The sequence below is a fragment of the Molossus molossus genome, unplaced genomic scaffold (genome assembly GCF_014108415.1).
Source record: "Molossus molossus isolate mMolMol1 unplaced genomic scaffold, mMolMol1.p scaffold_m16_p_10, whole genome shotgun sequence".
Lineage (NCBI taxonomy): Eukaryota > Metazoa > Chordata > Mammalia > Chiroptera > Molossidae > Molossus > Molossus molossus.
In genome coordinates, this window is record NW_023425345.1 from 87,523,713 (window position 1) to 87,537,289 (window position 13,577).

The window sequence follows — 13,577 nt, forward strand, 5'->3', positions numbered from 1 at the left end:
CACTCACCTACACAATATTAAATGAGATGAAAATGAAATTGATGTTCATGGAAATATTCATCGGATAATAAGTTATCCGAAAAAGGTGATAAAACGAATTGGACAAAAGGCAACAAGTGCGAAATAGTCGGCTTTCAGTGCATGCGGTGCATTGATTCTTCCATTTGTCTCTGTTTGTATTTGGGAGTAATTCCTCCTGGTGTCTCCTTGCAGATATTAAGCTTAGCTTTTAGAGATCTCATGTACATTTACAAGAATATTTTCAGAAATTTTATTCTAGTAATTTGGCATCATATTTGTACTAAAGAGAAAATACTATCTACTTCAAAAAATTCACAACTCCGCTACCAGTTCTCTCAAGTAGAAATGATTGTTCTGTCATCTGATATTCAAAGTGCACTGTTCATTCTTTGTTACAGTACTTATCACACCCTATGGTAATGATGCGTTTTTGTGTCTGTCTCCTGCTCTAGAAGGTGACGTTTTTATACTATTATTATTGTTTTTTAAATCTTTATTGTTGAGAGTATTACAGATATTCCTCCCTTTTTCCCCCCACGGCCCCCCTCCCCCGTTCCCGCCTTCACCACCCTACCATAGTCCGTGTCCGAGGGCAGTGCATATATGCATGAGTTCTTCGGTTAATCTCTTCCTGTCCCTCCCTTCCTTTTTTTTTTTTTTTTATTTTTTTATTTTTTTATTTTTATGAATTTTTATTTATTTTTTTGTTACAGATATTTTACCTTTTTACCCCATTGGTACCCCCCACCCCACCCCCTCCACCCTGTCCCCGGCTTAGTTGTCCATGTCCATTGGTCATGCATACATGCATATAAGTTCTGTGGTTTATCTCTTCCCACCCCCCCACCCCCCATCCCCTCTTCTGAGGGATGTCAGTCTGTGCCCTACTTCCATGTGTCTGGGTCTACTGTATTCCTCAGACTGTTATGTTCATTATATTCCGTATATAAGTGAGATCATGTGGTATTTGTCTTTTTCTGCTTGGCTTCTTTCACTTAGGATAATACTTTCCAGGTCCCTCCATGTCGTCTCAAAGGATAAGAGATCTTTCTTTCTTACCGCTGCATAGTACTCCATTGTGTATATGTACCACAGCTTTTTGATCCATTCGTCTACTGGTGGACACTTGGGCTGTTTCCAGATCTTAGCTATTGTAAATAGTGCTGCTATGAACATGGGGGTACATATATTCTTCCTGATTGGTGTTTCAGGCTTCTTAGGGTATATTCCCAGCAGTGGGATCACTGGGTCAAATGGAAGTTCAATTTTTAATTTTTTGAGGTAGCACCATATTGTTTTCCATAGCGGCTGCACCAGTCTGCATTCCCACCAGCAGTGTATTAGAGTTCCCTTTTCTCCACACCCTCGCCAACACTTGTTGTTTGATGATTTGTTGATGGCGGCCATTCTGACAGGTGTGAGGTGATACCTCATTGTTGTTTTAATTTGCATCTCTCGGATGATTAGTGATGTTGAGCATTTCTTCATATGTCTCTTGGCCATTTGTATGTCCTGTTTGGAGAGGTGTCTATTCAGCTCCTCTGCCCATTTTTTAATTGGGTTCTTTGTCTTCCTTTTGTGGAGTTGTGTGAGCTCTCTGTATATATTGGAAATTAACCCCTTATCTGATACATCATTGGCAATGATGTTCTCCCATACAGTGGGTTGCCTTTCCATTTTGATGATCGTTTCTTTTGCTGTGCAGAAGCTTTTTAGTTTGATGTAGTCCCATGTGTTCATTTTCTCCTTTATTTCTGTTGCCTTAGGTGATGTATCAGTGAAAATTCTGCTCCGTATGATGTCCGAAATTTTGTTGCCTACATTTTCTTCTAGAATTTTTATGGATTCACGGGTCACATTTAAGTCTTTTATCCATTTTGAGTTTATTTTTGTGTATGGTGTAAGTTGATGGTCGAGTTTCATTTTTTTGCATGTAGCTGTCCAATTTTCCCAACACCATTTATTAAAGAGGCTGTCTTTACTCCACTGTATGCTCTTGCCACCTTTGTCAAATATTAATTGAGCGTATTGCCTTGGGTCCATTTCTGGGTTTTCAGTTCTGTTCCACTGGTCTATATGCCTGTTCTTGTGCCAGTACCAGGCTGTTTTGGTTACAGTCGCTTTGTAGTATAACCTGATATCTGGTAATGTGATCCCTCCAACTTTGTTCTTCTTTTTCAAGATTGCTGTGGCTATTCGGGGTCTTTTTTGGTTCCATATGAACTTTTGAAGTATTTGTTCTAGTTCTATGAAATATGTCGTTGGTATTTTGATGGGGATTGCATTGAATCTATAGATTGCTTTGGGTAGTATGGACATTTTAATTTTGTTAATTCTTCCAATCCATGAACAGGGTATGTTCTTCCACTTTTTTATATCTTCCTCTATTTCTTTTTTCAATGACCTGTAGTTTTCTGCAAATAGGTCCTTTACTTCTTTGGTTAAGTTTATTCCTAGGTATCGTAATTTTTTTGGAGCGATGGTAAATGGGATTGTTTTTTCAGTTTCTCTTTCTGTGAGTTCATCATTGATGTACAAGAATGCCGTCGATTTCTTGACGTTAATTTTGTATCCTGCTACTTTGCCAAATTCATTTATTAAGTCTAATAGATTTTTGATGGAGTCTTTAGAAAACCCTCCCTTCCTTTTTAAAGTCAAAGATGATCTTTCTTCTTCCTTACGTTAGCATCACGATCATTAGCACAGTCATCTAAAATATAATAGTCTCTTAATGAGTTTCAGTGGAATGAGTGAATGAGTTAATGAATACCATCTCTAAACTCTGAATTTATATATACGAATGACCATTGGACATTTCCACTGGAATACCAATTAGATCCTTCAAACTTGAAATATTCCAAAGACATCTTAATTTCCATTCCCTGCCATGCTCGCTCCTAGGACTTCTTATCTCAGGCAAAGGCAACACCACTCGCAGCTGCTCAGACCGGAAATGAGCCAGTAATTATAGGGAAATATTCTGAACCCCCTAATCGGAACCAAATCATGCCCTGTCTACATCTAAAGTGTGTCTCCATTTCTGTTACCATCACCCAAGGCCAAGCTACCATCATTTTTTTCCAGATCTCCTCATTTCCACCCTTGTCCCAATCTGTTCTCCACAGAACCTATGGGGTGATCTTTGAAAAATATAAATCACATGTCACTTTTCTGCATGATGCCTTCCATGAAATTCTCACATCTTCTACACTGACATACCTCATATGTAGATCCTCTCTGCGTCTCTTTATCTTCCATTCACTGCATTTCCTCTTCATCTCCCACTGTCTGTTCCAGACCCACTGACCTCAGAGAGCCTCCAATCCGCCCAGCTCATCCCATCGCATTGTCTTACTCATGAGTCATTTCTTTTTCATATATGATTTGCCCTCTAAATGTGTTCTTGACAAATTCCTTTTTGTCATTGAGGTGTCCGCTTAAATTCCACCTCCTTTCTGATGGGTCCATCTCAAGCAGCCCCTAGGTCATTTTCTTTCACATCATCTGGCTTTATTTTTATCATAATATTCCTCATGCTCATCTAAAATGTTCTTACTTGTTTACTTATGCTGATCTTTATTTTTCACAGCTAAATTTCCAATGCTTCAAATAATGCCTGGCACATAAAAGAGCCTTAAGTAAATGACATCTGGGAATGAATAAGTCCATGAATGCATTAAGAAACTGAATCAATAAATATGTAAATGCGTTTGTGAGTACATGCATGAATAAATGAATTTTATTTTTTTGGCATTCACATTATCTTGATTATATCACTGCCAATAGGAAATATTATTTATTACTAATCATGAACTATTCATCTTTATAAAACTTTATGTGACATATATAAATTAATAAAATCTGATAAACTCGGATGCATTTAGGTTAAGAAACACCTTGAAATACTTCTTTCCCTCACTGCCATATTCATAAGTACATTTCTAAAACTTATTGTTGCAATTAGCTATTTAATTCTGCTTACCTTCTCTTTCCTCTATCCTTTACAAGTCTCTACTGCTGGAGAATTCTCCTTTTCTTCCAATTTTCATCAGAAGCAAGACTATCTGGTGGGTAGTATTATAGAGTAATTTCAATCTCAAATAATCAGGAGAGTGCTATATTTATTGAACAAATTGAATTAAGTTAAAAACTTTCCAAAAAGAATACTCTAGGCCCAGATAGCTTCACTGATTAAGTCTATCAAACATGTAAGAAAGAAAAAATACAAATTCTATGCAAATTCTGCCAGAAAATTGCAGAGGAAAAATGCTTTCCAACTCCTTCTTGAAGCAAGTATTATTCTAATATTAAAATCAGGCAAAGATAGTGCAAGAAAAGAAAACTACAGAACAATATCTGTAGTTGTCAAATATACAGAAATGCCTAATAAAATGTTAGCAAATTAAATTGAACAATATATTAGAAGATACTACATCATGCCATAGAGAGGTTTATCTCAAAAGTGTTTGGTTAGTTTAATGCTTGAAAACAAATCAATGTAATTAACTATATATACAGACTAAAAATGCAAACTATGTATGATTATCTCACTAGACATAGAAAAAGCATTTGATAGAATTCAACATCTATTCTTTATTTTAATAAAATTTTCAGCAACTTGGAATAGGAACTTTTAAAGTTTCATACAGGGGATCTATAATATACTTGAATCTAACATCATTCTTGATTGTGAAAGACTGAACTTCCAAATATCAGGAACAAAGCAAGGACGTCCATCTTTACCACTTCTATTCAGCACTGCACTCGAGGTTTTGGCCAGAGCAATGGGTAAAAAAAGAAAGAAAAGCACACAAGGAATAGAGAGCATTAAAACAGTATGATATTGGCATGAGAATAGACAAATAACTCAGTGTGAACAAAACAGAGTCCAGAAATAGACACTCACGTACATGGTCATTCAATTTTCAACCAAGGAGAGAAGAATATTCATTGCAAAAGGATTGCCTTTCTAACAGGTGATGTTGGAACACTTAGATCTCCATATGCAAAAATAATGATGATAAATAAATTTGATCCATACATTATACCATACACAAAAATTAACTCAACATAGGTTATAGACCTAAATGTGAAATGAAAAAGTATAAAATCTCTAGAAAATTTTATAGAAAATGGCTTTGTGACCTTGGGGTAAGTGATCAAGAGGGAAAACATCACAACTATGTTTCTTACTTTGCAGAGGGGAGTTCAAAATGGGGTCAATAAGTTCTTTCCTAGTAGGATAAATTAACATCTTTTAGTAACTCACAAAAGCAAATCATCAGAAATATTTGGGTTTAGCATTAATAAGGATTCTGCTCTAATATTGATAAATAACTACTTTCTAATTTTTTCAAATTTCTGTTAGTATCATTTGGTAACGTTGTGCATATATTAAATAAAAGAAAGAAAGCTACAGAACCTATTTATTGAGCAAAACAATGTCTATCGTTTTCTAACTGATTTTGTTTACATCATTTTTTCACCTATGTTCTTTGCATTCACTGGAAATCCCTGGCTATTTCTCAACCTATATCCACGAAAAGTTCTCTTCAGATGACAGCTTTTCCGATCGATCGATAACCAGAACAGCTAGAAACCCTACCACCCAACAACGTTCCGTGGGCAAACACAGAGACACTTGGTTTTCCAAGGTTCTAGGGAAGGCGCTATTGAGAGGGACGGCAACGTCACTGAGAAGCTTGCCATCTGGTGGTGGACGATGCTGTTACAAAACTGATATCAATGGGAAATAAGATCTCAAAATAATAGAGTCCAGCTGGTGGTGTTTAACTGTGAGAAGACAGGTGGCTACAATTATAGAAATAAGCAATAAAGTCTGAATGACACCCAGAAAATTGGGGTGGTACTGACCTAGAGAGATATGGGGATGGTTATATAAACACAGTGCCCTAGAAGCAAGATGGACAGACAGCCCTATGAGGTACTTGCTCCATCTATACAATCAAATAATTCAAGGATAGATGATCAGGAAGTTCAAGACATCCACTTCAATAAAAAATGTGACCCCTTGCTACTAGTGAGGATAAGGAGGCCTTGAGAAGAGGCACATGAATGGACACAAAGCAGTTGTCACAAAGCAAGAGGGCTTTGTCTGATATGTCAATGACTACCAAAGACTGTTCATCATGGAAGAGGCACTAAATAACTAAGTAATGTGGCCAGTTGATGTCTGTTAGTTCCCGCATCAACCATCCCAATGTTAGCACGACGGTACCAATGACGGAAGCTATCCATTACCAAAAGTATAGGCTCCTCCTCACCAAATCTAAGTACTATAACTGCAGAAAGCCATCTTTCTCAGCAACTGAGCTCCTTATATGGTACTATGCCTCAGTGAAACAAACCAGCACTTGGTAGCAAGTAGATTGACTACATTGGGCCCCTTCGACCCTGGAAGGGGCCACTAATCATCTTGATTATTGACACATGTTTTTGGTATGGGTTTAACTCTGCTGTCCACAGGGCCTCAATTGACATCACTATCTGAAGTCTTTCAAAGTTTGTTCTATCAACAAGGAGTCCCACAGAGTATCACTTCCATCCAAGGGATACTTTTACAGCAAAGGAGATGCAGCAGTAACACTTTATCATGGTATCCACTGGTTTCACCACATACTGCACCACTCATAAGTGGGGCTCCAGCTTCAGGGTGATACCCAGGAAAGACAGGGTTTCATCTTCCAGGTCACAATATGTACAGTACTCTAAATCAACAACAATTGTATGTTGCTGTGTCCTCCCATAAATACAATACAATGTGTGAACCCAAGAACCAAGGAATAGAAATAGGAGATTATCCTCATGTTTGGAGAGTATATTATTTTCATTCCTGCAACAATAAGCTCTTTGGATGTAGAGGCTCTGGTTCCCAGAGAACAACACTTTCACCATGGGATGCCACAATACTTCCATGAAGTATTGCCCTCTACTCAATTCCGGCTCCTTGTGTCAAAAAAGCATAGGCCAGGTAAGAAGACACAATCCTGGTGGTGTTATTTGACCCTGATCATTAAGAGGAGGTAGAGCTGCTGTTACACCTGGAGGCAGAGTATACGTATTTGACACTCAGTGAGCTATGGTGGCATCTCTTGGTACTGCCCTCATTATTCTCAACAGTAAATGAAAAAGTATAGCATCCATATGCTGAACTATGGGCTCAGACCCCATATAGATGTTAAAGTATTCAAGACCAGCAGAGATGCTAGATAAACTTAAGGGGTGTCTAAAATGGGTAATAACGCAGGAAGATGATGGGTATCAGTCGTGGCCCCAAGACTGACTATAGTAGGGACAATAGGTTGTCCCATCAGCCTTTCTGTTGACGTTTTCTCAGGAAACGGGCCAAGTAGAGTTCTGAAGAAGCTCTTCCTAGACTGGTGAACACAATTCATGAAGCAAGTGGAGTTGAGTAACTCAAGGGGTGGACTGTACGGTGCACTGTGCAGGTGCCCCTCCACTTTCCAGTACTGAGAAGCGCATTCTCTCCGTCACTGGTTGTGTTGCCTGTCTGTGACTCTCAGTGTAGTCCCTCTCCAGGAACTACACTTGGCCAAGGAAAACTGCTTCACTCAAGGTTAGGACACCTCCTGATGTTAGTCCATGCCCCAGATCCATCGAATCAATGTGTTTGTACACATTTCCAACCCCGTTGTCTCCTTTTTTGGCATCTCTGAAAGACCACCCCAGCTTCAGAGGTCCCTATGGAATCAGCAGAGAGTATTGTTTAAACTGTACCGCTGTTCAACTTCTTCCTTTGTTCATTCTTCCCTCATTCAATATAACTATTGTTCTTGAGAGCCCACCCCAAAAAAGCTCCTGCACAATCACTGCCTAAAAGTCTGTTTCTTGGGAAACTGAAATTATGAGATTGACAGATAATTTCATCCAATCTGAAAATCTCTTTGATCAGTAAATTCAACTTACTTACATTTATTGCAATTGCAGCTGTATTATGCCTGTATTCAGCCATCTTATTTTGTTACATAATCTGCACTCTTCTCTTTGTTTAATATTTGTTTAATATTTTATTTCCATTTTCTAAATGTATTATTATTTATATCTTCCTCAAGGAAAAGATAAAGATATAGTAACGTGCCCTACTCCTACCTCATGTTTGTGCCATAGAATTTTAGTCCTGGATCATCATATATACACAGTTTAAGGCAAAATTTTTAAGAAAATATTAATTTTTACTGAATTATTTACTCATCCTTACTTCCAATATATATTGTCACACCCTCCTAGAATGCTTACTCTTGTTTTTAAAAATGTGTCTTTCTGTTGTGAAATCTCTGAGGTCTTATATGCCTGAGACTAAGTCTATGTTACTCTCACATTTGTATGTAGTCAGACAAATAAAAAAATTCTGTTACTGTTTCTTTTTATTTTATTTTATTGTATGCTTATTTAAGATTTTTTAAGAAGTCTGATATCATTCTAAATTTTGTATCTATAAAAGTAATCTATTTTTTTCTCTATAAGCCTTTAGGGCCTCCCCTTGCCCCTTCAAAAAAATTGATATCCTTAAAATTTGCTTTAATGTTTTAGGGATTTTTTTGTTAGCTTTACATTGTTCTATTTATTTATTTTTGTTAACTGTCTATTTCAAAATAATTTATTTCCTTCTTTTAATCTGAAAAAAAATTGGGTAAATTATTTCTTCAGCTATTTCCTCCCATTTATTCATTGTTTATTTTTTCTCTCTCTATGGAAAACCTGCTGAGGCTGCTTCTAGCCCCCATATGTCTGACCTCTCCATTTTTATTCTTCATCTCTCTGTCCCTTACTGATCCTTTCTAAGCATTATTAAGGGTTTCTAAATCTCATCTTTCAATCCATTAATTTATTCTTCGGTTGTTTTCTTTATGCTATTTAACCTATTCAGTGAGTCATCTGTTCAAATTATTGTATATCTTACACCCAGTATTTTGAATTAGTTCCTTTTTATAACTGCTTACCAATATCTTTATTTCTTTGAAGATAACTTCTTTCTTTAAAAATTTTTTTTCAATCTGGCCAAGGAATTCTGCTTCTTCTCATGCAAGCTGTTGCATGTGTTGTCTTTCTTCTGGAGTGATTGTCTTTCTCAGGTAGCTTGTTAGGCGTCTCTGTGGTCAGCTTCCCTCGGACACGTCAGCCAGCGGGCTGGTGGTGAGCATGGGAAGACGTAGCTACAGCAGCTGCGGCCCCACTAGGCAGCCTCCCGTAAGTTTATGACTTGGGAATAAAAGTGCCTCAAGGTGGAGAGACTTTACCAACCTTCCCACACCAGGAATCTCCTTGCACCCCCACCAATATTATATTACTGAGATACAGTTTTCTCACCTTCAGATTTAGACAAAGAGGTGGAGAGAAGTAATACATGGAAGTGGGCAGCCAGTTGACCTGCACCTTCTTATTATCTGCACCTCACCTCAGCTGGAGGGTATCACCATGCACTCTACCTTCAAGCTGAAAGGACTCTACTGGTCCTCTGTCTTGCATTAATTACTGGCTGGGCAATGATCTTCCCAATACCATACTGGTGGCAGGCAGGGGGTGAGGTAATATTACAATCAAAAGTCTGTCTTTGGCCTGGCCAGTGTGGCTCAGTGGTTGAGCATCAACCCATGCACCAAGGGATTGCTGGTTCGATTCCTGGTCCAGGGCACATGCCCAGGTTGTGGGCACAGTTCCCAGTGAAGGGCGTGCAGGAGGTGGCCAGTCGATGTTCTCTCTCGTCGATGTTTCTATCTCTCTCTCTAAAAATCAATGAAGAAAAAAAAAGAGTCTGTCTTTGTACCTCTCTGCCTCTCATTGCATCTGGTCCTCTTCCACTTTGGGAGATGTTTCCAACTCGACACTAGAATATAACCAGCTTCTGGTTCCCAAGATTTTTTATAATAAATTAATACTTCAACCAAGAAACGAAAAGTATTGAATGTTTACTAAGTCTGTTATGCAAATATTTCACTTAGATTTCTCAACCTCCCTCCTGTTTCTATGCATCTGTAGGTTTGGCTAGCGAGTGCGGCTCAACAGCTCATGTTCGTTTGTCACCTGTTCATCCTTATTTGACCTGTGTCATTTAGACATATTTTTTAGAAATCATATTTTTGGAAGCTCTTTCAGTTTTTGAAAATACGTAAATAACACCCATTTTTATTTTTATTTTTTTTTATTTTTTTTATCCTCACCCGAGGACATTTTTCCATTTTTTGTACAGATAGAGTGGGAGGGAGAGAGAGGAAGAGAGAGAGAGGGAAACATCGACGTGAAAGGGACACATCGAGTGGCTGCCACTGCACGACCAACCAGGGCCAGGGACAAACTGCAACCGAGGTACGTGCCCTTAGCGGGAACCGAACCCGGGTCTCTCCAGACCGCAGGCGGACGCTCCAACCGCTGAGCCAAACCGGCCAGGGCAATAACACCCATTTTTATATGTGAGTTTCCTATCTGAAAATGACACACATTAATCTATGTACCTTATTTAATAAAAATAGGAATTAAAAAAAAAAAACCCCACAAGGCTAATTAAGCATAAAGTACCTTGAGCTTGAATTTTGGCACTATTTCAATTTTCACTTTTTGTTTATGATTCGTATAATAATTTGCTTTAGACAAATTAATTAGTTGTATGTGTCAAGCTAGTTAAATGCATGCTAAATATTTTCCCAAGAGAACTAAGTTGAAAATGGGTGCTATTAAAACCTTCAAATGAACAAAATCTGTTTTTAACAAGTCACACATTATTAATTGGAACTGGATAGTGAGGCATATTTTTGGATGCTTGCCAAGAATAATTATGGAATTTCTTTTTTTTTTTTTTATTGGAACAAGATGAGTTAATCAAGAAAAGCCAATCCAGCTCACTATGACCAAAGCTTGAGAGCATGACCATAAACTAGTCACCTTATCAGTTTGGGTTAGGGTTGAAAAGCAAATGTGGTCCAGGGATAATTTTTATGCTATAATTGATACCTGAGAGAGATCTTCATCCAATTTTTGTTATGTTAAGTAGTTAAGAAATTGGATATCAAGAAAAATAATGATATTGACCCAAAGTCAAACAGCTGGTTGGTGGTAGAGCCAGAATTATAAAATACATTTTTATTCCTACCATGGCTAAAAATGGCTAAAAATCATTGCTTATTCAGTAAATTTTATCATATATCATTTTACATTCAATCTAAATGATACTTTACTTTTGAAAAGTTCTTATAAAATTTGTATAAGCCATTTTTATATAAATATGGTCCTAAATAATTGAATCATTGCCAGGAAGGACTCATTGTCCTTAATGACAATTTTTTTTTTTTTCATATTTTTGCTTGCTTAGCATCTACTCCCTCTTCTTTTGGTACTTTAAGGAATTATCTGGTATCCATGATGCAGTCCTGGTGGGACCCTCATTCAATACGTTGACTCCCTACCCGCTAAGTTCAACCCGATTCTTTCTTTCAAGACTTTCAATCTTGAGAAGTATGGTATAGGGGCTGAAGGAATTATCAATGGAGTACATTCATTCTGAGTACAATAAACCCTCAATTTTGTGGTCCTCGATTTAACAGACTTTGGATTTAACAGATAAAATTTCCAGTCCCTATGTCATGTGTGAAAATTACCACGCTGTTAATTTAAAAATGTTTTTTAACCAACATTTGCTTACAATTAAATTAACAGGGCATTTTTTGTTATTAATGTACTGTTATTTTTAACAAATTTTATCGAATGCGCCATATGTTGGGGAAAAAAAAACACTGTCGTAATTTTGCTGACATAAATAAATATCACATATCTACAACTGTAGTCTACATATTTAAATCCAACAGTCACACTCGTAAACAATGTTCCGCGAATGATTAGCACGTGATCTCACTGAATCTCATGCGGTTACTGGTTCTGTGGTCACTTGGTGTGACTTTCTGCAGCAGCTGTAACGCATGCTGGCCGATGTTCCGATGTGCGCTAAGCCGTTCTCCAGCTGTGTGCATCTGTTTACTCGAGGTGACTGGTGAATGCGTGCGTTTCCTAGATCTAGTCACTATAAATTTAAAATAACAGTAATACATACAGCATACAGAAAACTTTTCTATGCCATTAAACTTTTCATTCATACCTAACTTTAATTACAAAATGTGGCTACGTAAGTAAAAACAGGTAAACTAATTTGTCAATTTTTTAACATACGCATTTGGGAAACCTCCTCTATTCCATAATGGACTTGAGGCGTTAATGGATACCCCCTCCTCCTAATGAGTCCATCACAGTGAGGTTTTAGTGTAGTTATTGTTATCGAGATCCACCAAAATTCCTGAGTCTAATCTCTCTAGGAGCTTAATGCCTTAGTCTTCTCATCACCCTTCTAATTACCCTTCTCACTGCTGTCCTCATCATCCAGCTAACCGGTATCCTTTTTCTCCTGTGTGCATTAGCCAGAATCCGTTTTTGTCATTTGCAATCACTGGGGTCTAACTGATGCAATTTCTATCCCTCTGCCTGGAGCAGGACGCAGCCTCAGTCAGATGGTTGTGTGTGACCAGGAGTGGCATTGTTCCCAATAACTGAGCTGGCACTTTTCCTTTGTCCTACTGTTTCATTTGCATTAGCTTTTGTTAAAAAAAAAAAAAATGTTAACAACCTAAGAGATGATGAGACTTTTACTCGTTAGCAAAAACTATCTATGATTACTAGACATCCCTAATCCAAATACTCACCGTAACTCCGTATCCAAATGAAAGCAAGCACTGCCCTTGTGACTGGGGTTCAAGAAAGATACAAATATCTTAAAGGAACTCGCTAAAGAAAACTTATAAGAATGAATATCTTAGACTTAGAGGGATTTAGTACGCTCTGCTTTGAATACTGAATTTGTATGTTTTGGTTTCCATGATGATATATGTATCTGAAAGAAACGGCAAACTGAATACATTTGTTACAAGGAGACTCTCACACATGCCTAGGAAATTCATACCAAGCACCCAGCAATTATTTTTTAGTGTTGGGAGCAGTTGGTACAGGAGATATGGGCAGTAACGTGCCAGCATTGAAGAGTGACCAGTACTTTTAGAAACTGTAAGATACCCTGCTCTTTCCAGTCTAACTGAAGAAACTGAATGACAAAGAGAAAAAAAAGAGGGTGTGGAGAGGAGAAGAAGAAGACAAGAAAAGAGAAAGGGAAACTAACATGTATTACAGTTATTAAGGACCTTATATTAATTATCTCACTCATTCCTATCTTGTGAGGAAGATACTATTATGCTCATTTTATAGTTAAAGCAGTTAGGACTGGAAGAAATTAATTTCCCTAAGATCACAAAACTTGTGAGTAAAAGATAGCTTTTAGAGCTATCTAATAGTCAGATCTTTCTGATCTAAATTCCAGGTTTATACGACTGCTTTAGTCAGTCAATCCTACCACACTACTATTACTATTAGGGCTTAATTAGAAAGATTTTATATAAAGTGAGTGAGGAGTTAGAAAAACTTCGCTAAAAGGAATTTATCTTCTTTCAGTGTGTCTTAGGTACTAGTTAAGTTTCATTCTTATG